Source organism: Notolepis coatsorum (genome assembly GCF_963971535.1).
Source record: "Notolepis coatsorum genome assembly, chromosome: 14".
NCBI classification, from domain to species: Eukaryota; Metazoa; Chordata; class Actinopteri; order Aulopiformes; family Paralepididae; genus Notolepis; species Notolepis coatsorum.
In genome coordinates, this window is record NC_140178.1 from 70,513,184 (window position 1) to 70,540,271 (window position 27,088).

At 42.7% G+C, this 27,088-nt stretch overlaps 1 protein-coding gene across 2 annotated transcripts in view; it reads left to right on the top strand.

The window, feature by feature from the left end:
* Positions 1-1,094: 1,094 nt before the first annotated feature.
* tex2 (testis expressed 2) overlaps positions 1,095-27,088 on the top strand; it is a 156,066-nt gene continuing 130,072 nt past the window's right edge. For both annotated transcript variants that reach the window (XM_084328553.1, XM_084328554.1), the window contains exons 1-2: positions 1,095-1,269; positions 2,992-3,082. The gene's annotated coding sequence lies outside the window, so the exon portion shown is untranslated. The remainder of the gene's footprint in view (positions 1,270-2,991; positions 3,083-27,088) is intronic.

Below are 27,088 nucleotides of genomic sequence, written 5' to 3' on the forward strand. Positions count from 1 at the left end.
TTGTTCCAATGGCATTTCCCCAGATTTCCGAATAGAATTTACCCTTGAAGATGAAGCCTATAACAGAATATTTCACAAGTTCTAAATTGCAGTAAATTATATTATTCACCTTGGAACAGTAAGCCTGATCCCTGCCTGAAGCCTATACTCTCCCTTGGCCATAGGGAGATTCCCCTTTGGCTGACCAGCAGATGTTTGCAGAGGACCCAGGTTCAGATGGTTCATATATTTTACCATCAGAGATGGGTGGGATCTTTTTTTTCTTCGTAAATGGAAGATCTGGCATTATTTACTACCAGCTGATGGACGTCATTATCCACTAGATGGCCACCTTTACCACTCAGATGGAGATACTGAGTCTGAGACCCAATGAACACACCTTAGATTTGATTAGCGTACATATAGCCTTGTTAATTACAACAAGCATTAACAATGCATTATCTCTGTTTTCATTATTGATTGTTGTGAGTTTTAAATGAGAAGGAAAGTTGCAGAACCCCGATCCTGTCATTTCTGTAGAGTTTCATCCTGACATATTCAACTCAATCCAGTAGGTGGCAGTCTATACAAATTAAATTAGTCTATAATGGACCACTTAATTAGAATGACCTACTGTTAGTTTCTGTAAACTATGCTCTCTGTTTACAGACAAAGAATAGAGAAAGTCAGGCAACTCGGTTCTAAAGCATAAAACGTTATCAAGTGAATGACAACAACGGGTATTACACGAACCCAAAATATTATTTTCATACATACATTAGATGACAAATGTAGGCCTTTAAGTTCTTACAAAAGAGACATTTCCAATGTATGTGGTTGAAATGAACGCCATACGCATGACGCAATTCACACTCCTGCTGCAATATCATAAAATATGCACTGTTTCAGGCCTACGTGTGTAGTTGAATTAAATGAGAGATTGTTATTTAATATTATTTAAGTGGCGGTGTGGCGTGGACCACTTCATTCTACCAAAACAAACACATGACGTCCCCCTGATTCTATCAATCCCCGAGTAGTGGACGGTGTCCATAACGCGTTTTAGCCTGTGATAGGTCTATGTCTTCGGATCTGATTTGATTATTATAGGAACAGCTCTGTGGTACAGACACGCTGCACTATCTCTCCGCTGCCTGTCACCGAGTTGGAGATAGAGCGATCCACGTAGGGAACCTCATTGTATTACGCAGATTGATAGCGTGGATACATCGATACGGTGCGCATTAGCAGACCTCACCAATGGTCACCAAAAGAAGATACACTACTACGGTAAGAATGGGGTGGTTTGATTTTGCATTTGTCAATGGCTGTATCATCCATGTATAGCTAGTAGCGTAGACTATCTACAGCCCAGATATGAGGACAATGGTGCGGGGTGAGTACCGTAGTTAGCGTCCTATGTAAATAGGAAAAAAGAAATACAGGAATAATAGTAATGTCCAGATCTCCCCGTTCTGAAGTGTGCACATTATATCAGAATGCTGCCATTGTGGCACAATAACAATATTGTAGCATCAGTGCTGTCTACTGTAGCCTGTAACACAATATTTTGTATTATATGTTACAGATTTATAACCATCTGGTTGTGAATCATGAATCATACAGACTGTGTAGGCCTATGCTATAGTCATAATAGACTCAGCTGCCATAATGTGAGATGGATGTATTTTCAGGCAATGAGATTGTCTATAGCTAGCAATGGTTATGAGCGGATGCATCAGTGTGTCACATTATCCTATGTACCATGATATGAACTGTACAAGTCTACATAGCCCTCTCTCTCCTCTACTGTCTCCTCTCCTCTCCTCTCCTCTTCAGGTCGCCATTTGATAATGGACCACCTCAACATACCAGCATTCAAAATTAATCAACTAGTAAACTGTCTCTCTCTACCTCAACCTAATAGCATTAGCAAATAGTTTCTTTCGGACTGAGACAATCGTTGACACAGGAATGGTGCCATATTATGCCTATCAGAGATAATTGTGGATAAGTTATAACAGAAAGGGCAGTGTATCCTGTGAACATAATCAGCATCCTCTGAAATGCGGCTTATTTTTTCAGTGCTGTGTTGCTTGCTTTCAACCATCAATGATAATCACCTGTTAAGAAAACTCTCTCTCTCTCTCTCTCTCTCTCTCTCTCTCTCTCTCTCTCTCTCTCTCTCTCTCTCTCTCTCTCTCTCTCTCTCTCTCTCTGCCTCTCTCTCTATTTCATCCTTTGCTCACTCTCGGTTTGTCTTCCTCTCTCTCTCTCTCTCTCTCTCTCTCTCTCTCTCTCTCTCTCTCTCTCTCTCTCTCTCTCTCTCTCTCTCTCTCTCTCTCTCTCTCTCTCTCTCTCCCCCCTGTCCAGTGTCTTTGGCTTCTGAGGGCCTTGACGCGCGGACGTCCGCTGAGATCAAAAGCTCAAAGAGTCCGCGCGGACCTCCGCGGAGTCTGCTCTGTGTACAGTCTGCTCGACTATGGGAGGGCCTTTAGAGTCTCAGAGACTAGTTGACCCAGTTCATGCGTTTAGAGACTCATTAATCAAGATAATGTTTTCCCCGACTGTGAACAACATGCACCACTCTCTCTTGAATCAGAGAGGGAACCTTCACATGATGTCACCTGGATGTAAAATGTGGCACTGCTCCATAAACAATGCATAAGGTGCTGCTTTTGTGGAGTCATAAAAGGGACACTAGTAGCATGCTTAGCATGATGCTAACACATGCTAACATTTTCTGCTCCCTGATATCTCAAAAAACAAAACTTTGCTGCAAGTGCTTTTAGGGTGAATTGAAGACTCCGATTACTAGGAGATAGTCGTGCATTGACAAATGAGTTTGTCAAGATATGCTTGCCTCCCTCCCCTCTCTCACACCCAATCTCTCTCTCACACCCAATCTCTCTCGCTCTCTCTCGCTCTCTCTCTCTCTCTCTCTCTCTCTCTCTCTCTCTCTCTCTCTCTCTCTCTCTCTCTCTCTCTCTCTCTCTCACTCTCATCTTCTAGGCCTGTTAACATATGATCCATGGCTGTACTGTGTGTGTCAATGATGCAGGTCATGCTGCAAGAGGAGATTGAATGCCACTAAAGTGTCAAGGTAGGACCTCCTCTCCCATCTTCTCCTCTCCTCTCCTCTCCTCTCCTCTCCTCTCCTCTCCTCTCCTCTCCTCTCCTCTCCTCTCCTCTCCTCTCCTCTCCTCTCCTCTCCTCTCCTCTCCCCTCCTCTCCTCTTCTCTCCCCTCTTCTCCTCTCCTCTCCTCTCCCTCTCCCATCTTCTCCTCTCCTCTCCTCTCCTCTCCTCTCCTCTCCTCTCCTCTCCTCTCCTCTCCTCTCCTCTCCTCTCCTCTCCCCTCCTCTCCTCTTCTCTCCCCTCTTCTCCTCTCCTCTCCTCTCCACTCCACTCCACTCCACTCCACTCCACTCCACTCCACTCCACTCCACTCTAATCCTCTCCACTCTAATCCTCTCCTCTCCACTCCTATCAACATGAGCCCTTATTGATCGGGACCCCCCTTCTGACCTTGTGTGTGTGTGTGTGTGTGTGTGTGTGTGTGTGTGTGTGTGTGTGTGTGTGTGTGTGTGTGAGTGTGTGTGTGTGTGTGTGTGTGTGTGTGTGTGATGCAGGCGTGTTGTGTCATGGGGTTGTGGAGTTGGAGTGTATCCTTGGCCTTGAACGACCACTCCCTGTCTTGCTCCTCTTTCCATTGTCCCCTCTCTATCCCTCTCTCCTCCCCTCCCTCCATCCTAAACCTAGGCATCTTTCTCACTACATTACGTATGCACAGGGAGCACTGTGTGTGTGTGTGTGTGTGTGTGTGTGTGTGTGTGTGTGTGTGTGTGTGTGTATGTGTATGTGTGTGTATGAGAGAGAGACTAGAGCTGGGAAATTATTAATTATTAAATTATCGATTACAGTTTTTTCAATGGGATCATATTGTGATGAAATTGTGATATTGTGATATAAGTACACAATTCTGTCGTCTCTAAATAAATTGTAATAAGCACACACGGTCTGAAATATTTGAAGAAATATGATTTTAAATTTGAGTTTTGGTTGGAGATCTCACTTTATATTACCATGTGATTTTGCATACATATTGTGATATAAATCAATATAGAAAGAAATTATTATTATGATTATGATAATAACTTGTGCAAGTGTGTGAATCCATTATTTCACCAACATCACCGACGTAGTGTCTGTTTCTGAAGGGAGTATAAAAAGGTGATTTTGCCGACCAGTCTGAAGGCCCTTTTTCTTTTTTTCTTTTAAGCTTGATTAGACAAATGGCTGTGATTTAAAGCAAACAGTGACAGCTGAGCCCGAATGAGCTGTTGTTGGTGGAGGGAGAGAGTCAACATGTGTCACTCACTATATAATTCTGGAGATTTATGGATAAGTAGGAACAATATGGTCATAAAACACTGTCTGTGTGTGTGTGCGTGTGTGTGTGTGTGTGTGTGTGAGGAGGGGCAAACATGGATGTCCATATTTCTGTATGTTTATCTCTGATTGTGTGCACATCTTTATGTATGTGTGACGTGTGTGTGTATACCTTTATAAATGTGTACTCACAAGCAGTGCATATGCCATTTAATTTTCAGTGTGTGAGTGTGTATGTGTATGTGTATGTTTTATGTTATGTGACTGACTGCCAGTTTGTGTATACCTTTATGTATGTATGTAATATGTATATGTATGTACGTGCATATGTCTAACTGTCTGTATATATGTATGTACTGTATGTGTATATGTATGTATGCATGTCGTCTGTCTATCTGTGTGTGTTCATGTATGTATGTATGTATGTATGTATGTATGTATGTATGTATGTATGTATGTATGTATGTATGTATGTATGTATGTATGTATGTATGTATGTATGTATGTATGTATGTATGTGTAACACTTCCTCCGGTCCTGGTCCTGTGGGACCAGGACCCAGACATTCACATTCACAACCAGGGAGCGAAATTAACTTTTTGACTCACCGGCCAGTGGCGGGTAGATGGGAAGAGTCTACCCGCCAAGCATATTTCTTACCTGCCAAATTTTTTTTGATTAAAAAAATATATATATATATTTTATATTAAAATTTTTTTTAAATAAAATATATATTATATAATCATACTTGTAGTTGTATTATCTGCGAGACATCGCCACCACGCAATAAGTCAAAATGCTTGCTATCTGCAAACAGCTCCACTGTCTGTGTGTATACTTGAGTAGTCTCCAGCTCCAGCAAGGATTCTCCGGCCCTGCAGCTAGACCCTATATTCAGCTAGACCCTACATTCAGCATGCAAGGATTCTCCGGCGATGCAGCTGGACCTATTTATAACGTTACCGTTCTTTTGTCAAATCACATTCAACATGCCCTCAGCTAGAATACGCATTCAATCAATGTTATAAGACATTGATATCAGGAGCTATCTGTAGCTACTGCTAGCCCGGTAGATAACGTTAAGACAATTTAGTTTACTGGGACATATGGATCAACGTGAGCTAGCTAAGCTAGCTAACGAGGGACCGGAGGTATTATGCACTCGAGTAGACTATTGCTGGAGCATTTGTTGATATCAGCAGCTATCAGTAGCTAGCCAGCTAGATACCGTTAGACAATGCCTCGTCATGTATTAAACTAAAAGTGAATAGTTGACTGGGTCATTGTTTAAACAGTAACGTTAGCTCTTGGAGGTCCGATATAGACTAGAGCAGATGAAGTAAACAAGCCAGATAGCTTCCGATTGGTCATTTGCTTTTTTTCTCATGAAACCAGTCACGTCACTCTACTGTGATTGGACCTAGTGCGATGTGGGACTTGTAGTTTTTTAACGATCTCGCGGCGGAGAAAAAAAAGACGAGCGGCTATAATCTGTACTCGCACAAGAGTATCGTTATGAAGTTATGAACTACACGTCTACACGCCACACGGCGGGCAGCCCTCTAAGTGTCATGCGCCAAAGGTAAAAACAGCCCGCCCCTGGCGGGCGGCGGGCTTTAGTTTCGGTCCCTGTTCACAACCCCCCATCAATAACCCTCAGAACATAACATTGCCAACCGGTGGGCTGATGCAGATCTGGCATCAGCTCACACACCAACTCATTATTGTTTATTGTCAGTTGTGTTTGTTATGTGTATTATCTGTGTTGTTGTTGTTGTTGGTGTTGTTGTCTCCACTGTGTTAGTCTTGTGTTCCCCTGTCTGTGGTTTGTAAATATGTGTTAGTCTAGTTGTTTAATTGTTATTGTTTTCCCAGTGTACTCTGTGTTCGGTTGGTTCTGTCTATCACACCTGTGTCCTGTTTGTAATTACCCTCTGTGTCTATCAGTGTCTTGTCAATTAGTCTGTGTATATTAGTGTTGTCTGTCCTGCCCTCCTGTGCGCGATCATTGCTAAATGTTACCTTTGTATGTCAGTCGTGTTTTTGTCTTGTGAAGTAAACTGTTCATCACCACGTCGACTTCTGTCTCTACTCTGCCACCTGGGTTCATCACCATGCCGAAGAAGCATACTAATCGTAACATGTATGCAGGGGAGGAAACTAACTTTTTGGCTTACCAGCCAACTGGCGAGTATCTGATTTTTTTTACCAGCCAAACAGATTTTTTACCAGACAAAAAAAATCGCTAATTGTGATAATTACTTCTTTGTATGTCAAGCCGCGTCAATGTTGTGTATGCATCTGGGTAGGCACACTGTGCCTTTAAGACAGCACGGTGGTCTTACGACAGTGCTGTGAAGTACCGTCAAGTGTTGTGGTAACGTCAGTTGGGTTGGTGTTTGATTGATTGATTGAAAAGTTTATTAACAGATTTGCAGAATGGGTACAGTACAGTACAGCTCAATACATACAATTGTTAAGGGGATGCAGACCAGAGAAAGACGTTCGTCTTGTTTACATCAGGGTCCCCCATTTTCAATTCATCATAACATATATGACATACATGACATACAGATAGACAGTACTGCTACATCTATACATTTATGACATATCAGATTTGCAAATACAGTACTGTTTGTGATACAAAAGTGTCCAGAAAAGGAGTGTATATACATTTGGCGTAGAAACTGTACATTGGAGGAGGTTGGTTGGGTGGGGTGGGGTTGGGTGAGGGCTGTACATTGGAGGTGTGCTGTTGACGTTGTGGACAGTGCACTGGTTGAGCTTAGCTAGCCCCTTTCGTGACTGCGATGTGCAAGCCAGGGGCTTTTGAGCATGAAATAAAAGGCCAAAACTTACGTCGTAGTCCGGTGCTTTTTTGGAAACATTATAGTCATAACAGATATACACCTAGCTGGCTGCTTTGAGCACACGGGGCTAACGTTAGCTAGCAAGCAGCTATCTAAAACGCTAACTAGAAGCTAACCACTGTATACAGTTCCAGTAGACAACATTACACCTCTGTGATTTAAATGTGTCCTTAGTAACTTATACTCAATGGTTGTACTAGGGTTGGATGCAGTTCCTCGTTGGTCAGTCTGTCTGTTTTCCATATTCTGCTGTGTTTAACGTTATCTGTTTGCGAGTGCTCCTGATGGCTAGCCTAGTAGTACCGCGGGACTTTTATTATTATATGTCCGCGGGTTGGCCAGTACTGCGCAAGCGTTTATTAAACATTATATGTCCGCGGGTGGTCTTGTGCAGTGCTCTCGTGGCACTGTCAACTAAAGCGAACACTCAGAAGACGCGCACCGTTTGCCAGTGCAGTGATTGCAGAATGTTTTATTTTTTTGTATACTCGCCAGACTGGCGAGTGGTCTTCATGAATCACTCGCCAAACGTAAAAAATACTCGCATTTGGCGAGTAAAGTGGCCTAATTTCCTCCCCTGCATGTATGTATGTATGCATGTATGTATGTATGTATGTATGTATGTATGTATGTATGTATGTATGTATGTATGTATGTATGTATGTATGTATGTATGTATGTATGTATGTATGTATGTATGTATGTATGTATGTGTAACACTTCCTCCGGTCCTGGTCCTGTGGGACCAGGACCCAGACATTCACATTCACAACCCCCCATCAATAACCCTCAGAACATAACATTGCCAACCGGTGGGCTGATGCAGATCTGGCATCAGCTCACACACCAACTCATTATTGTTTATTGTCAGTTGTGTTTGTTATGTGTATTATCTGTGTTGTTTTTGTTGTTGTTGTTGTCTCCACTGTGTTAGTCTTGTGTTCCCCTGTCTGTGGTTTGTAAATATGTGTTAGTCTAGTTGTTTAATTGTTATTGTTTTCCCAGTGTACTCTGTGTTCGGTTGGTTCTGTCTATCACACCTGTGTCCTGTTTGTACAGTAATTACCCTCTGTGTCTATCAGTGTCTTGTCAATTAGTCTGTGTATATTAGTGTTGTCTGTCCTGCCCTCCTGTGCGCGATCATTGCTAAATGTTACCTTTGTATGTCAGTCGTGTTTTTGTCTTGTGAAGTAAACTGTTCATCACCACGTCGACTTCTGTCTCATTATACTCTGCCACCTGGGTTCATCACCATGCCGAAGAAGCATACTAATCGTAACATGTATGTATGTATGTATGCATATATGTATGTATGTCTGTATGGGTATGTGTATGTAAGTATGTCATGTGTACATGTATGTAAGTATGTACATTAGAGCTGCCGCGATTACCGCATTACCGCGGTATCGCTGTTACATCACGGCCACCGCAGAGTAGGCTGAATACCGCGTCACCGCTGGTTTTTATAATAATAAGAATAATTTACCCTCCTCTCGTTGGGCTTGCGGCTCTGCAGATATACCCTACTCGTCTATCGAGGTTCCAAGCGACCCTATTGGGTACCAGAAAAGTCACGTGAAACATTGCAGACCACTGATTGGTCAGAAGAGAGACGCGTCACACGTTTTTACGTCCTGAATGTCAGTTCATCACAACAGCTAATAACGTTAGCTTTAACTCTCCGCCGGAGTGGACTATCATCGCTCTTCAGGAGTACTAAACGAGACATAATGATTTTACTGTCTGCAACGAATGTTATAATAAAAGCCCTTCGTTCTATACACTTGTCTGATTGAAAACGTTATTAACAGACCGCAGAATGGGACAACTCAGCAGTCAGCACGCTCTGAGCAAAGAAAGGAACTGAGATATGAATAGAGTATTGCTTACTATGGTCCGGTAAATACGCTGATGTTATTGAACGCATAACTATATAATGTCAATGCCACAAAACGAATGCCTTTATTATAAAGTAGTAACTTTATAGTAATAATAATAAGAAAGGGTCGGGGGGGTGCCGAGTGAACTGCGCATCCGTGTTTCACTTTCAATAACTAATGCGTGCTTGCCGAATCCCAAACAATATTCATGCTGCAAAGTCATCCTCTAAAGATAGACATTTAGACTAGAGGCAGGCTATAGGCTATATGCTATAAAGAGTAGACTACTACTAAAAAAAAAAAATGCATTCAAACTTTTTTTTTTTTTTTGTGTGTGCGTGCGGTAAAAACCGCGGCAGTAGGAAATATTTTGCAAATTTGTGCGATAAGGAAATAATCAATACCGCGGCAGCTCTAATGTACATGTATGTATGTATCTATCTCCATACTGTATTATGCATGTATGTATGTATGTATGTATGTATGTATGTATGTATGTATGTATGTATGTATGTATGTATGTATGTATGTATGTATGTATGTATGTATGTTTTTATTTAATTTTTTGTATTCGACTAAGAGGTTGGCAGTCGACTACGGCTCCTTTAGACCGATTAGTCGACTAATCGACTAATAGGGGTCAGCCCTAATGTATGTATGTATGTATTGTGGCAGATATAACCCCCCCCCCCCTCTCATGGATATGTGGACGGGAGATATTTCTGCCATGGAAGGAGTGGAAACAATTAGTACTGATAGAACACACCTGTGCATCATTAGTTCACCCACATCTCACACGCACACACCCCAGACAAACACACTACAAATGCACTAGGATAGAGATAGTTGAGTTGAGTGGAAGGGAGGTTGGAGTTGTTGCATTGAGAGAGATTGTTATATTCAGAGTTTTGTGAGGTGAGAGGTAGTGAGAGGAGAGGTGAAGGCGAGAAGGTGTTCATTGTGTACTGGACCCTAGACTGGCTGAGAAACCCCCTTGTGTACTGACCCTGGACCGGACGACTACTCTGAGTATTGAACAATCCAGTACATGTGGATGTGTGTGCAGTGAGTGTAGATGATTGTTACATAGTGTCATTGTCATTGAGCATCCTGATGGCTTGGGGATAGAAGCTCCTTCTGAGTCTCTCTGTACTGGCCATGAGACTCCGGTATAGCACTTGCCTGACCGCAGCAGTTCAAAGAGGCAGTTGTTTGGGTGACTAGAGTCTTTGAAAATTCTCTCAGCCTTGGCCCAGCAACGCTTGTTATAAATGTCCTGTAGAGTGGGAAGCCCACCTCCAATTGTGCGCTCGGCTGAACGGGCCGCATGAATACTTTACCCAAGGCAGTTGTCCTTCCGCGTTCGGTTTACGCGCCCTGATTGGCCTCTCAGCGCCCAATCGCGTTGCGCCTAGCTTTCAGTTCCATAGCCCAAGTCCTCGCCCATTTCCTCGTATTGTTTTCATATCAATCGACATCACATCAATATAAATAACGTAGTGTTTTCATCTCTCTATATTAACGTAACGCACTATTCATATCAATCGGCATCACATCAATATAAATAACGTAGTGTTTTCATCTCTTCATATCAATCGGCATCACATCAATATAAATAACGTAGTGTTTTCATCTCAGATATTAACGTAACGCGCTATTCATATCAATCGGCATCACATCAATATAAATAACGTCGTGTTTTCATCTCTTCATATCAATCGGCATCACATCAATATAAATAACGTAGTGTTTTCATCTCAGATATTAACGTAACGCGCTATTCATATCAATCGGCATCACATCAATATAAATAACGTAGTGTTTTCATCTCAGATATTAACGTAACACACAAAAAAAATATCCTAGCCCTCAAAAATGGCATAATCACACTCCCATATTCAATAACAATGCACTCTTAATGGGAAAACGTCCTATAAGATTCCCTATATGGGAAGAGCAAGGCATACACTCATTAGGGGATATTTTTAATAACCAGGGCTTCTGTAGTTATGGAGAAATATGCACAAAGTTTAACCTCACCGAGTCCACATGGCTTTTTTACATACAGTTACGCCTATGTTTGAAGTCTCACGGTGTTCCATTACACATACCAGTTGAACACCACAGATACCACAAATTTTTCTATGAAAGAGAAACATTGGGAGGTTTTGTATCAGGTTTTTATTATCAATTACTAACGTCCTCGTATGAAACCCTTCAACTAGACACTGTCTGGAGGAGGGATATTCCAGACCTGGAAAGTGACTTTGATTGGCAAGAAGCATGGGCAAATGTCCGTCTTACATCAAGAAACCCGGACCATCAACAAATCAATCTTAACTATATTCACAGGACATACTTGACTCCTATAAGAATGAACAGAATGGGCTTGAAACAGGACTCAAAATGCTCCCAATGTACAAATGGAGACGAAGGGACATTTATGCACATGTATTGGGACTGCCCACCAGTTAAGGCATTCTGGAAAGATGTGACCCATCAATTATCAAAACTCGTATCTTGGAATATACCAGTACACCCCTCTGTATTGCTTTTAAATGATGTTTTTGAGTTTGCAGTAAATCCACAGCTAAAGAGATTGGTCTTATCGGGTATCACAGTAGCTAAAAAACTGATCGCATCACGCTGGTTTCAACCGGAAAAAATGTGCCGGAAAGTTTGGTCTCTTACATATCTCGATGTGATATATCAAGAAATATCTACAGCAAGAATTCTGGGTCTCAACTAATCCAAAATGTCAATGTGGGTAGAAGTGGTGGAGAGAATAAAAGCTAGCTTATAATGGTAGTGTCTGGTTAGGAGTGAGGGATAATGGAGGTACTATCCAAGGAGGGGTCCGGGAGGGGGGGGTTCGAGCTGGAGCATATGTGTGTAGGGTTTTAGAAAATAGGTATTAGGGGTATGTCCTATATAAGCATTTGTATAATTGTTAATTTTGCTGGATATACACTGTATACGGTTAAAAAATTATTATAGACTTTTTTTTTTGTCTTGTTTCTGTACTTGCATGTAATTTTAACCACCTTGACTGTTAGTTTCATTATGCATTATGTGTTGAGTACTGACTTTTAATAATTTTTGTTTTGCAATAATAAAAAAAATATAAAAAAAATATATATATATTAACGTAACGCGCTATTCATATCAATCGGCATCACATCAATATAAATAACGTATTGTTTTCATCTCTATATTAACGTAAGGCTGTAAAAATCTGTTCTATAGGCTATATTTAGTCTAGTTTATTAGACATAAACGGCGGTAGCAGTATATTGATGCACGGCGGTAGCACTGCAGTATATTGATGCACGGCGGTAGTAGTTAGTGCATTGATGTGCTAGTTAGTTAGTATATTGATGCACGGCGGTAGCGAGTTAGTTGATAGTTAGTAGTATATTGATGCAGGTAGGTAGCTGATGTGATGGACTTGTGGAACTGAGAGAAGTTCTGAAAGTTAGGAGCGAGCGCTGAGAGGCCAATCAGGGCGCGCAAACCGAACGCGGAAGGACAACTGCCTTGGGTAAAGTATTCACGCGAACGGGCCACCACGCGAACGGGCCACTCTCTGTAGTCTGCTGCGGTCTTGTGTGGTGCTATTCCCAAACCAGGAGGTGATGTTACCAGTCAGGATGCTCTCTATTGTGCACGAGTAGAAGTTCTTGAGGATCTTCTGACTCACTTTGAACTTCCTTAGGTGCCTAAGGAAGTAGATGCGTTGTCGTGCCTTCTTCACTACACTGTCAATGTGTGTGGTCCATGTCAAGTCCTCGGATATGTGGACTCCGAGGTACTTAAAACTGTTCACTCTCTCGACCGGTGCCCCGTCGAATTGATGCTGAGGGGGCTGTAGTCCCTGGCTCCTGACCTCCTAAAGTCCACAATCATCTCTTTCATTTTGCTGACGTTCAGGGAGAGGCTGTTCTCCTGACACCATCGTGCCAGGTCCTCTACCTCTTCCAGGTAGGCCCTCTTGTCGTTTGCAGAAATCAGGCCCACCACGACTGTGTCGTTAGCAAACTTGATAATTGTGTTGTTGTTCCGCTGTGCCACACAGTCATGTGTGTACCGCGACTAGAGGAGGGGGCTCAGAACACAGCCCTGGGGGGCCCCTGTGTTGAGAATGATGGATGAGGAGGTGCAGTTGCCTGCTCTCACCACCTGGGGTCTTACTGTAAGGAAGTCCAAGACCCACTGGCAGAGGTCATAGTTCAAGCCCAGGTCCCTGAGCTTGGCTACGAGTTTGGAGGGGACTATGGTATTGAATGCTGAGCTGTAGTCGATGAATATAATTTTATATAATTATCTACATGTCATATATGGTATTCATAAACATCATCTATGGATTGTATTTACAGGTTTTGAATAATATGTTCTGTCTTTCCAGCTAACAAAAATATATTTGAATGGGACATAAGCCTGGCATGCACTAAAAGATATTCCAAATCCTAACCAATATTGAAACGGTGGTAGACACAAAACGTCATATTTAACCGAATTTTGTCTTTCATTCGTTAGAGCGCACACATTAGAAGAGTTTGCAGAAACTGAGCACCATGCACTTAAGGATTACACTCCTGACTCTCTGAACCTAGAATCTTGAAAGCACTGCAGGACTTGACAATTACTATGCCTCCCTCTAAATCCAGGTAGAATTTGGACAAAGAAAGATGCCTTTCAGTGGCATTTTGAAACAGATACGACCATCATGTTTGCCGTTGAAAACTACCCGTAGGACTGTCTCTTCAGGAAAATATTTTTAATACTTTTTGAAAGTTGTGCATCGAGAGATAAGGGAGAAAGAAATAAAGGCATTGCTTGTTCAGGTTGAGCTGCAGTGTAAATAGATTGAGCTGGAGGCTGTGTGACCAGGCTGAGTCAGCACTCACTCTTAACACGTGCCAGCCACGAGAAATCTCGTGATTTCATGCCATGCGTTGAGTGCCAGGGACGAGAAATCTTGTTATTTATTTATATAATTATTGCTTTTATTAGCGATATCCATTCATTTTTCATCAATCTAGCCTCACGTTATCATAGGGACTGTCTATGAGCTCGAACAGGGAAAATACCGCCCCCTATCGTCTCCCGGATGGTAATGCACCCATTGGATTGGACTCAATGGAAATGCATGTGGGGAAAAAACCCCGGAATCCTCATTTTACTTCTCAGGCATGTAACCGGAGACGATTGGATTCATTGTGGACCCTCAGAGCAGCGTGGAATATGTGTTTCGAGTACCCAACGTTGGATCAATAAACACGATCGATATTTGGAATGGCGATCAGGAATTGGAATAATCTTTTTGCAGAACATCTGATGTGAGGTAAGGAATCTATGTTACCAGTCTTGGGGTAATCAGATGTATTTTTCACATATATCTCAACGTGTCCCCTATGTTTGTGTGTGTGTGTGTGTGCGGCGTTAGCGCCAGGCAGGGCATAGATAATAGATTTTTCAGCCCGCTTCTCTAGCGTGCATAAGTACACATATACTATCGATAATCTAGCGTTTATTTGAAAACGATTCATAAATCAGCCGGAAAATGACAACGTGTTGTGTGTATTCCAGTAAAGAGCTATTATCACGGAATCTTTTTTTTCCCTAGTAATTTCCAAACACTTTTAAACGGTATAAAACGGAAATGTACAGATGAAAAAACTATCCGTTTCATACATGTTTACTGCAAGCAAGTCATTGATAAGCGACAGGCGTATTAGACACATAGCCATAATATAGAATATAGAAATAGCTCCGCGAAAATCATGAAATATCGGAAAATCTGTCCAAAAAGGCTGGCATTCAAGCGATAAATCGTGCACCCCCTGCTGGCACTCAAAGTGTTAACTACTGTAACTACCCAATGGAATGAACCTGCTAGGCCTATATGCTCCCAAACTGCACTGTGGTCAAGGGCAAAGATACATAATGTGTGTGTGTGTGTGTTAGGCTTGGGCGGTATAATTTTTTTCACACCGTCATACCTTGATGACATAATACCCCGGTATACGGTATATGACGGTATGACTTTCATTTTCATCAGCGGCGGGGGGGGGGGGGGGGGGCAACCCGCGTTACCAAGTAAACAAATCATCGTTAGAATGGTAGTCAGAAGCCTGCACCGTTAGCGTTAGCATGTAGCCTAGCCATGGCAGACTATTTGATTCCTTAAGGGCTCGAAATTGCCTGGGTTTTGGTCATATGCTCCCGAAATGCTCCCACTGTTTGGCTACTTCTATGTGCAGTGAAAACTACTCGAATGCTTTATAACCTAGTCATTGATTTAGTTCAGGGTAATCTAAGATTAGCCGCAGAGCTAACGCTAGTTAACGTGAGCTAACGCTAGTTAATCAAGCTCACAGAGAGAGATAAACAGCTGACAGCGGATAGTACAGGACGGTACAAATACAATAAAAAAGCGGGTGGGGGCTGTTGTGTAAACCTTGTACTCTTTAGTTCACATATAATAAGAGACGGATTATTTGCTTGCTCCACCAGTGCACCACAACAACACACACCAACTCTCGTCACAACGCTTTACAGTATTTTCACAGCACTGTCGCAACATTACCGTAAAACGTGAACACTCGCTCCACTAGTGAGGACTGGTCTCGCCCTCTGCTGGCGTGTGTGTGCACTACACTCAAAACTCCGTTTCACTGTAATAGAAACTGAAGCGCATCTGTGATTTTGACGGTTTTGACGGTATTGATTTTCAATACCGTCGGGATTTCTAAATACCCTGGTATACCGTAATACCGTCATACCGCCCAAGCCTTGTGTGTGTGTGTGTGTGTGTGTGTGTGTGTGTGTGTGTGTGTGTGTGTGTGTGTGTGTGTGTGTGTGTGTGTGTGTGTGTGTGTGTGTGTGTGTGTGTGTGTGTGTGTGTGTGTGTGTGTGTGTGTGTGTGTGTGTGTGCGTGCGTTGGTTTGGTTTGGTAAGTAAGGGCACACATATAATGACATGCACACATACTCACACACGTTTTGAAAATGAAATGGAAATAAGGGAACAGCCGTTCCACTCACCTGCCACTCAGCCACAGGTGTCACAGCTAATCCCTTCCCTTTCCTTGTGTGTGTGTGTGTTTAGATGTGTGTGTGCGTGTAGATGTGTGTGTGTGTGTGTGTGCGTGTATGTGTGTGTGTGTGCGTGTGTAAATGTGTGTGTTTGTGTCCTAGTGTCGCAGGTATTTTCTTGGCGAGGGTTACAAAGGTACAAGCATTCACAGCTCTGCATGTGTGGACAGTCAGAACATTGATCAGAGCTATTATTACCACCTTGTCATCATCATTAGAATCTGTATCCTGGTGTGTAATATGGGGAGAGAGCCAGGTGAGGAAATGGAGGGTGACGCTGGGTATTGATCCCTCGGTGCGTCTCCACACTTCTCTTCTCCGGTAGGTTATTCAATGTGAAAGTTGTTCCATTTTGGCAGCACTCTGACACGTCCAGCATGGTTGCTCTGGCTATGGCGACAGTGGCTCAGGAGGTAGAGCAGTCGTCTGGCAATCCGGAGGTTCCCGGTTCTATTCCCGCTCCTCCCGGGCAGCGTGTCGATGTGTCCTTGAGCAAGACACTTAACCTCTAATTGCTCCCGATGAGCAGGTTGGCACCTTGCATGGTTGCCTCCGCCGTCGGTGTGTGAATGTGTGAGTGAATGGGTAAAATGTGAGTAACAAATTGTAAAGCGCTTTGGATAAAAGCGCTATATAAAAAAGCAGCCATTTATAGAGCGTCGTCTGGTGATCGGAAGGGTAGCGTGTCAAACTGTCCTTGAGCAGGTTGGCACCTTACATGGTTGCCACTGCCGTTGGTGTGTGAATGTGTGAGTGAATGGGTATCATGTGAGGAACAAATTGTAAAGCACTTTGGATAAAAGAGTTATATAAATGCACCATTTACTATATTTTTGTGGCGTCTCTTGAAATCTTTGTAATTGTACATAATCTGCAGACCTTCTTTGCCAACCTCCCTTCTACCGGAGAGCAACGCCGTCTTCACCGCGAGGCACGGGGCAAGCGGCACGGGGGAGGCGGGCCAATCACAGCACTGGCGCCGCTGCAGCACATGCAGTTATATTTGGTGCATGTTAGCTCTGACACCTCCGGCAGAGCATTTTGACATTCTAGTCTAAATTGAATTTGACTCGTAAGGATATGCATTCAACAGTTTACATTGACAGAGATCTGAGTCTAGCGCTAGCAAAATGGTCCCATATACAACCTTTTTTGGGGGGAAGTAGGAGTTAATATTTGATCACATTATTGTAAGTGTGTGTGTGTGTGTGTGGGGGGGGGGGGGGGGGGTCTATTTGACAGAGTAATAACAATAATACATTAAATTTATATAGTGCCTTTGACCGTGCTCAAAGATGCTTTACAATGTGGGTTAAAAACAGCAGAACAAACAAAACAACTATGAGTGTTTGATGAGTATGCTGTTGCAATAATAAGTATTTGACATTGTATTGCACTGGTATTGCTTATGTTTCTATTATAGTTAGACATTCCGCTCCTCCCTGACTGGATTACTTTATGTAGTCTTATAAAAAAGTTTTCTTTCAAGTTCAAGTTTCTTTAACACTTTGGGTGCCATGGGTTAAATTCATTATATACCATAGGTTGCCGGCTCTATTTGTCTATGGAGAAGTACCCCTTCTTTGCATGGCTATAACTTTTTAAATTCTATTGCTACATTGCCATTATTAGGGCCCATTCAAAGTCCTATATGTATTGTTCATTGTGTAGCAACGTTAAACTTTTTCATTCACATATTCATAGTAAAGTATGGTCTAATGTATAAGTATGTTTTCATCTCTTTCTGCAGCTTTCTCCAGAACGTGATATATAGCCCCAAATGCATTATATTGATGATGAAATACAGTTTGATGGCAATCGGGGCGATATAAAAAATTTCAATTGGACGTACCTCTAGAATGATCTACGTATGATCTGATGATGACCGGATGGGCGGGGGATCGTTTATAATTCCGTGGGCAGCGTTATATCATTCATCTAGTGTGGGTGATATGTTCATCATAACAATTTATATGGAATACGATCAAAAATAACGCTGAATCTTACCGTGTCCTCCTCGTGCCGTTGGGCGATGAGCGTGGAACAGTCATTTACCTATTATGGTATGTAGAAATATCGGGTCCATTTCCAGCTTGTATAATAGTATATATGTCCAAATCATGTTGTTTATCGAGTTATTGGCAATCGATCACTATGTATTGTGTCGAGATCGAGTCCCGTGAGCCAAACAGAGTGCCCGGAAGTAATATGGTCGACCAGCACAACCTCCATAGCACTTCCTGTTTGGCGATTGCGCCGATCGGCCACCAGATGGCGCTCCTGAACCGCCAGAGAGCTCAGTGGGTCCTCCTGGTGGATCTCAGGCCAGCGGAGGGGAAATATGAATCCGATCGCAGATTTTTGAAATATTGATATAAGGACGCTGTACAGCGTCCTCCGGCAACTTGAGCATGGCCGGGAATGACGCTCTAAAGCGTTTTCCGGCAGTCAAAGTGTTAATAGTTGTCATACAGAAGTACAGAATACTTTTATACAAAATGCTTCTTACTGTTACGCTCCAGAGACTGTGCTAGACAAGATAAGTATGAAATAAAATAGTATAGCATGTAAAATAGAAGTAAAAATAGAGGTCACAGTGTTCAGTATAGACATTATGTACAATGTTCGATGCAGAATAGAAGTAACTGAGTTACCATACAATATACAATATACTATGCAATGTACTAATATACAATACTATATAGTGCAGAGCAGAAATGGGATGAGGTACAATTTAGGTACAATTTACAGTAAGGTGTACGAGTTGTAGTACAAATCCTTTATCAATAAATATAAAGTGTAAAGTGTGTTTAGGTGATCTAAAGTGTGGAGAGTGGGTGCTGCAGTGTGTTGTTTGTTTAAGTGAGTGTGTGGGTGTGGGTGTGTGCTGTGTGCATTTGATGGTTGTTGCATAGTGTTTATTGTTCGTTGAGCAGCCTGATGGCCTGGGGATAGAAGCTTCTTCTGAGTATTTCTGTGCTCGCCTTAAGACTCCGGTATCGCTTGCCTGACTGCAGCAGTTCAAAGAGGCAGTTGTTCGGGTGGCTGGAGTCCTTGATGATTCTCTTAGCCTTCCGCCTGCACCGCTTGTTGTAAATGTTCTGGAGGGTGGGAAGCCCCCCTCCAATTGTGCGTTCGGCTGAACGTGTCACTCTTTGTAGTCTGCTACTGTCTTGTGCAGTGCTATTCCCAAACCAGGAGGTGATGTTGCCAGTCAGGATGCTCTCTATTGTACATGAGTAGAAGTTCCTAAGGATCTTCTGACTGACTTGGAACATCCTTAGGCGCCTGAGGAAGTAGAGGCGTTGTCGTGCCTTCTTCACAACACTGTCAATGTGTGTGGTCCATGTCAAGTCCTCGGATATGTGGGCTCCGAGGTACTTGAAACTGTTCACTCTCTCAACCGGTGCCCTGTCGATGCTGAGGGGGCTGTAGTCCTTGACCCCCGACCTCCTGAAGTCCACAATCATCTCTTTTGTTTTGCTGACGTTCAGGGAGAGGCAGTTCTCCTGACACCACTGTGACAGATTCTCTACCTCTTCCAGGTAGGCCCTCTCGTCGTTGGCAGAGATCAGGCCCACCACTACTGTGTCATCAGCAAATTTGATGATTGTGTTGTTGTTCCGCTGTGCCACGCAGTCATGTGTGTACAGGGAGTAGAGGAGGGGGCTCAGAACACAGCCCTGGGGGGCCCCTATGTTGAGCGTGATGGATGAGGAGGTGCAGTTGCCTGCTCTTACCACCTGGGGTCTGCCCGTCAGGAAGTCCAAGACCCACTGGCAGAGGTCATAGTTCAAGCCCAGGTCCCTGAGCTTGGCTATGAGTTTGGAGGGGACTATGGTATTGAATGCTGAGCTGTAGTCGATGAACAGCATTCTCACATAGTTCCCCTGCCTCTTGTCCAGGTGTGATGCTGCTGTGTGCAGCACATGGGCTATGACGTCCTCCGTGGATCTGTTAGGGCGGTATGCAAATTGCAGGGGGTCCAGGTTGATGGGGAGGGAGGAACAGATGTAGCCCTTCACTAGCTTCTCAAAGCACTTCATGGCTATGGAGGTGAGAGCTACAGGGCGGTAGTCGTTGAGGCAAGCGGGCGTAGATTTTTTGGGTACAGGGATGATGGTGGACTTCTTCAGACAGGTGAAAAAAGATATCCTCGTCAAGAAAAAAGAACACGGATAAGAGCGAATGATGCGAATGATGAGGCAGATACGTGAGAAAATGCAAAACATGTCTATATTAGACTACTATTAGACTACTACGGTATTAACTACATTGGTAGTATTAGTGTGATGGTATTAATTTTATGTATTGTAATATAGAGAGCGAGGTAGAGAGCAAAGTTATCGAAAAATCGAGGATGCTACCCGTTATTCCATGGATTATTCAAATAATCGGATAAGAAATAACTTTTGCTTTGAAGTTATTTTCTTGAGCAACTTAGATAACAACTTAGATATCTTAACATAATAACTAGCCACCATATTGATTAACGTTCTTAACCAGCCATTACATGTAGCCATAATTAATGTTAACGTACATTCTGTTACGGTCGAACTAAGTGGTAAAATGTGGCAGTACCGGGACAGACGGACACAGGAAGCAGATGATAAATAAACCAGATTTAATAGAAATATACAACAGGAGAAAACTGGGGAATAAACAATACTATCCTAACGGGGCCTAAGTGGGGGAAGTGTGTGGATGCCAGCAGGGAAATGTTAATGAGGTGTGTAATACAGAATAACCTATGTGTGTGGATGCGTGTGTCTAACATGTAAAGCTAATGTGGTGTAATATGTTAATGTGCCAGGCTGTTGTTCTTTTGCGTGTACTAACCAGTCCGGTAACTGAGGGTGGGGGAATATCCAAGTATAAAGTCCATCCGCGCGTCCCGAGACGCCAGTGGGAGAGCGAGTGCGCGCAGGGAGCGAAACAGTGTTAATCCGAGCGCGGGGGGTATCCTTGAAGGAGAGAGGAGAAGACAACACCGGTTAGCAAAAGAAACAGACGAAACAAAACACTGAGGGAAAACAAAGTAATAAAACTGGGTTAGTCAAAGACACGAGGAATAATAATGCTAGACTTGTAAATAGACTTCTTGGTAAAACTAGCCACAAGTGATCAGTACGAACAAGCACTGAACGACGGGCTGTCAGGCTCTTTATGCAGCCGGTGCTTCTCCCTCCGCGTGCGCCCCCACGCGCACCCAGCTGCTCCCAATCGCGTCTGATTAGGCTCGATGAGTTGAGACGAGGTGGGAGTCACAACACATTCTTTACTAGCCATAATTTCAACTACCAATCACACATTATAGATTTACGTTAAACGCTAATGACAACGTTACCTTGTGTCGGCTCCACTCTGTGGACTGGATGCTGAAGCGCTATTGTGGTTAAAAGAATGTTAAATGCTAGTTAAATTTGACAATAGACACACTGTACAGAGTTTTCCTTTTCTTTCAGCTTGAAATTATCCCAAACGGACAATTTCACTACTACTGTTCTCCATATAATGATCTTTGTATCAACCTGTCTAATGCTGCTTACCATTTCTATGCTGATGACACGGTAATTTATTGCTCATCTCCCAGTGTGCAAACGATGGAGTTCATGCAATCTGCCTTTGACATTGTTCAGTCACATCTTACCCAGCTTAAGTTTGTGTTAAATGCTGGCAAATCAAAGTTTATGCTCTTCTCAAATGGGAAGAGACTCCCAGCTGATCTTCCCACACTTGTTACTGCTGGAGGGACTGACATCGAAAGGGTTGCTTCCTACTAGGGATGCCCCGATCACGTTTTTTGCCACCGATACCGATCACCGATCGTCGTGAGCCATATCGGCCGATACCGATCCGATACCGATTGTTTTTGATTAAAAAGAAATTAAAAATTATTTTATATAAATTTTTTTTTTTTTTTTTTTTATAAAATATATATATTATATAATTAGACTTGTACTTGTATTATCTGCGAGACATCGCCACCATGCAACAAGTCAAAATGCTCACTATCTGCAAACAGCTCCACTGTCTGTGTGTACTCTAGTAGCCCAGCTCCAAAAAGGATTCTCCGGCGCTGCAGCGGGACCCCATTGGTAACGTTAAGTGCTTTGGTCATTTCACATTCAGCAAGCCCTCAGCTCGAATACGCATTAAATCAATGTTATAAGACATTGATATCAAGAGCTATCTGTAGCTACTGCTAGCCGGCTAGATGACGTCTTTAGACGTCTTTGCTGGCCATGCTAAAGTTGCCGGGGGACGCTGTACGTCGTCTTTATATCAATATTTCAAAAATCTGCGATCGGATTCATAATGTCCCTCCGCTGGCCTGAGATCCACCAGCAGGACCCACTGAGCTCTCTGGCGGTTCAGGAGCGCCATCTGGTGGCCGATCGGCGCAAGCGCTTAACAGGAAGCGCACTAGAGGTTTTGCTAGACGTCCGTATTGCTTCCGGCCACTCGGTACATGTCCCGTGACTCTAGCTCGTCACTCTACATAGCGATCGATTGCCAATAACTCGATAAACAACATGATTTGGACGTATATACCATTATACAAGCTGGAGATGGACCGGGTAATAATATATCCCATAATGATAAAATTTCTACTCGACGATGATCGCCCAACGGCGCGCGGAGACTGGGGTGAGTTTCAGCGTGTAACGTTACCGTCTTCGATAATAACTGATATTATCAACATTTGACCCACATTAGATGATTGGTATAACGCTGCCCACGGAATTATAAACGCCCCCTCGCCCATCCGGTCAACATCAGATGACGTGTAGTAACTTCTAGAAGTACGTCTAGTTGGAATTTTTTATATCGCGCTGATTGCCATCAAACTGTATTTCATCATCAATATAATGCATTTGGGGCTATATATCACGTTCTGGAGAAAGCTGCAGAAAGAGATGAAAACATACTTATACATTAGACCATACTTTACTATGAATATGTGAATGAAAAAGTTTAACGTTGCTACACAATGAACAATACATATAGGACTTTGAATGGGCCCTAATAATGGCAATGTAGCAATAGAATTTAAAAAGTTATAGCCCTGCAAAGAAGGGGACTTTCTCCATAGACAAATAGCGCTGGCAATCTATGGTATATCATTAATTTAACCTTAGGCAACCAAAGTGTTAAGACAGAACTTTAGTTCAATGGGACATTTCGTTTTGAACAGTAAACGAACGTCAGCTAACGCAAGCTAACTGAGGTATGAACATGAACTACTAGACTTTCTGGATCATTTGTTGATATCAGGAGCTATCGGTAGCTAGCCGGCTAAATACCGTTAGACAATGCCTACTAAACGTGAATAGTTGACTGGGTAATTTTGTTTAAACAGTAACGATAGCTAGGTAGCTAACGTTAGCGCAGGTCGAATGCAGTGCACTACAGACTCGAGCAGAGGAGCCGCACCTCTTTGTTTACAAACTCTACACGGGGCGGGCGGGGCTAGGGAGGAGGAGCAGCGGCAGTTTGCAGGTCCTGTGTGTCTGAGACAGACAGCGAGTGAGAGCTTCGCTTGATCGGTTTCCGCTATCGGCGAATATGACTAATTATCGGAATTCACAGATTGCATATTTATACTGAGTATCGGCCGATAACGATCGGTGGCCGATCGATCGGGGCATCCCTACTTCCTACAAATATCTAGGCATGATAGTGGACGAGAACCATACGTTTAAATCTCACATAGATAGCTCGAAGCTGAAGCTTAAACTCGGCTTCTTTTTCAGAAACAGGTCCTGTTTTTCACTTAACACATTGGACGCCAACAACGTGATAATTCGTTATTGCCCGCCATGCGTTGAACGCCAACAACGAATAAACAGGTTTTTGGGATCAATATTTAATTTTTTCGCCATGGCATTCATAATTCATCCAGCCTCCCTCCGGGACTGCAGCTGGACCCTGTCTGATATTGCAACGCCTCAATACCGCCGCCTGGTGGATGTCCGGCGAGTTACACTCCAAGCCAAACCGGAAGTGGCGCTCAGTGCATCGAGGAAGTCCCTCCGGCAGTAATATCTTGTTACGTGGATCCAGACAAACACTTGAGTGCATGGGATCGCTTTCGAAACGCAATAATCAATATGATTTCGGCGTTTATTGCCTCATACAAACAGGAAATGGATCTAGCAGATTGGAATATTTTTCCTCCAGTCTCATCGGCGAACGGTAAGAGGACAGTAACGTTATTTTCAGCCCGATTGTTTATTCATTTCACGGCAATACATCTGATCAACATATCAACCCATACTAAATAAAGCCGTTACTGACGATCAAGGAATTATAAACGACCCCCCCCCCCCCCCCCCCCTTCCTTCACGCATGATGAAGCATAATGTATACCGATCATATGCATTTGAATTTTTTAATATAGCGTGTATAGGAAAGAAACGCCAATCGATAATCTATCATATGCGTCAGGGCCTATAACTTGTGTTTTAGGAATGACTGCAGAAAACCTTAAAAACATACGTATATTCTCGACGGTATTAACACAACAATGTATGAATGAAAAAATATAACGTTCCCCACATCCGGAACGATAGATACCCGATGTTGAATGGGCCATAGTAATGTCGATATAGCTATAATATTTAAAATGTTATAGCCCTGCAAAGAAGGTAAACATCTCCATAGGGTTACAGCGCTGGCAGACTGGGCATAAGGATGGGCATACTGCGTGGCAATCAAAGTGTTAAAGTGAGAAGTCACCTGATCTCGACCACCTTCTTACCACTACTCAATTATGGTGACATGTATGCACCTGATCAGTACCTTAGAAAGATGGATACTGTGTACTATTCTGCCTTACGCTTTGTCATGGGATGTGGAAATCGAGTGCACCATTGCACCCTATATGCCATTGCAAGTTACCCATCTCTACAAGTAGGGCGATTTTCTCGATGGCTCTCTCTTGTGCACAAAGCTCTGCTTAAACTGGTCCCCTCGTACCTAAGCATGCTTCTGTGCACTAAGCAATACAAGTATGCCCTTCGTTCTCAAGCTGCTCTAAAACTGGATGTTCCCTATATGAGAACTGAATTGGGAAAAAGGGCTTTTAAATATGCTGCTCCTTCATCCTGGAACAAGATACAGGAGGACCTAAAATTACCAGGACTGGTCACCCTCGGAGAATTTAAAGCCATTTTAAAATCCTACAAATTCAGTTCCCTCGAACAGTGCTACTGTGCTTGATAACTTGCCTGTTTGATAACTTGCCTGCAATTGGAGCTTGCTGTGAATGTTTTATCTGTATTTTATTGTGATATTCTTTTTTATGTTGAAATGTTCTGCTGCCTTGCTTGGCCAGATCTCTCTTGAAAAAGAGATTTTAATCTCAATGATGCTTATCTGGTAAAATAAAGGATTTGATTGATTGATTGCATTTCTGGTGTTTTCTAGGGACGGTCTCTCTTCATCAATAGCTATTGATGCTATCAATAGCTATTTTCTCTATCTTCTTCCATTTTGCAATCTGTGCCTGAAATCTCTTCACGTTCATGTTCCAGCCTCTTTGGTGCTCCTGTGCAACAGTGATTATCGTCTGTGTTAAATCAGGCCTTGAGGCAAAATTATTTGCCTTTTTTTGTAATTGAGTAATTGGAGTTACTCGAGGAACCGTTTCAGCTCTAGTCACACATAGTCTTTGGCGTTTCCCTATTGTTGAGGTTATCGTACCAAACAGGAAGTATTGAGAGAAAGGAAGGAAGTCTACATCCTGTGGATGAGATGTGAGCCACACTCTGTATGCATACTTTCCACTCAGAGAAAGTAGTGAAGTGCCTTAGCTGTAGATAACACCAGGATTTGGGCAGAAATGTCCTTGAAAATGCATCATATGGCCTCAGAAATCAGTTAAGGGGGGCCAAAAAAATCTAACATAGTAAAAAATAAATACAAAGAAATATAGAATAGAAATAGAAAACTATAATTAATTTAACTGATGAGTTCATCCTAGGGCTCAAGCTTAACCTCCTGTCATCCTGGGGCTGATAAAAATAGGATTGGGGAGGATGTAAATACATTTTGGGATGAATTTGGGACGAGAGTCTTCAAAATGGACTAATATTCACACACCTTGCTGAGAGGAATGGAAAGGGAGTTTAGTCAAACAAGGCTTGTTCTTTTGTCAATGCATGTGTTTGTGTGTGTGTGTGTGTGTGTGTGTGTGTGTGTGTGTGTGTGTGTGTGTGTGTGTGTGTGTGTGTGTGTGTGTGTGTGTGTGTGTGTGTGTGTGTGTACATGTACAAGTACAAGCATGTACATGTACAAGTACAAAGTGTTTGTATAGGCTGTATGTACAGGTGCAGCTCGATAAATTAGAATATCGTGGAAATTACTGAAATAAATTACGTTTATTTCAGTAATTCAATTCAAAAAGCGAAACTCTTGTAGATTATAGATTCATTACACACAAACTGAAATATTTCAAGCCTTTATTTGGTTTAATTTTGATGATTATGTCTTACAGCTCATGAAAGCCCAAACATCTATATCACCAATAAAAAATTTAAAATAGATGTATTTTTCTTTTGTACTGTATATAGAAATGTCGGCCTTCTGAAAAGTATGTTCATGTATGTTCACTCAGTACTTGGTTGGTGCTCCTTTTGCACAAATTACTGCATCAATACAACTAAATATATAGACTTTTCCACAATATTCTAATTTATTGAGCTGCACCTGTATATACCAGCAAGCTTGTACAACACATAATCTTTCCCTCGTCAGTACACACATACACACACTCACACACACATTCAGTAATAAACACACACATAAAGTAGGCAGAGCCTCGAGTGCTGCCACCCCCACAATCTGCTCCCCGGTGTGGGATGGGAA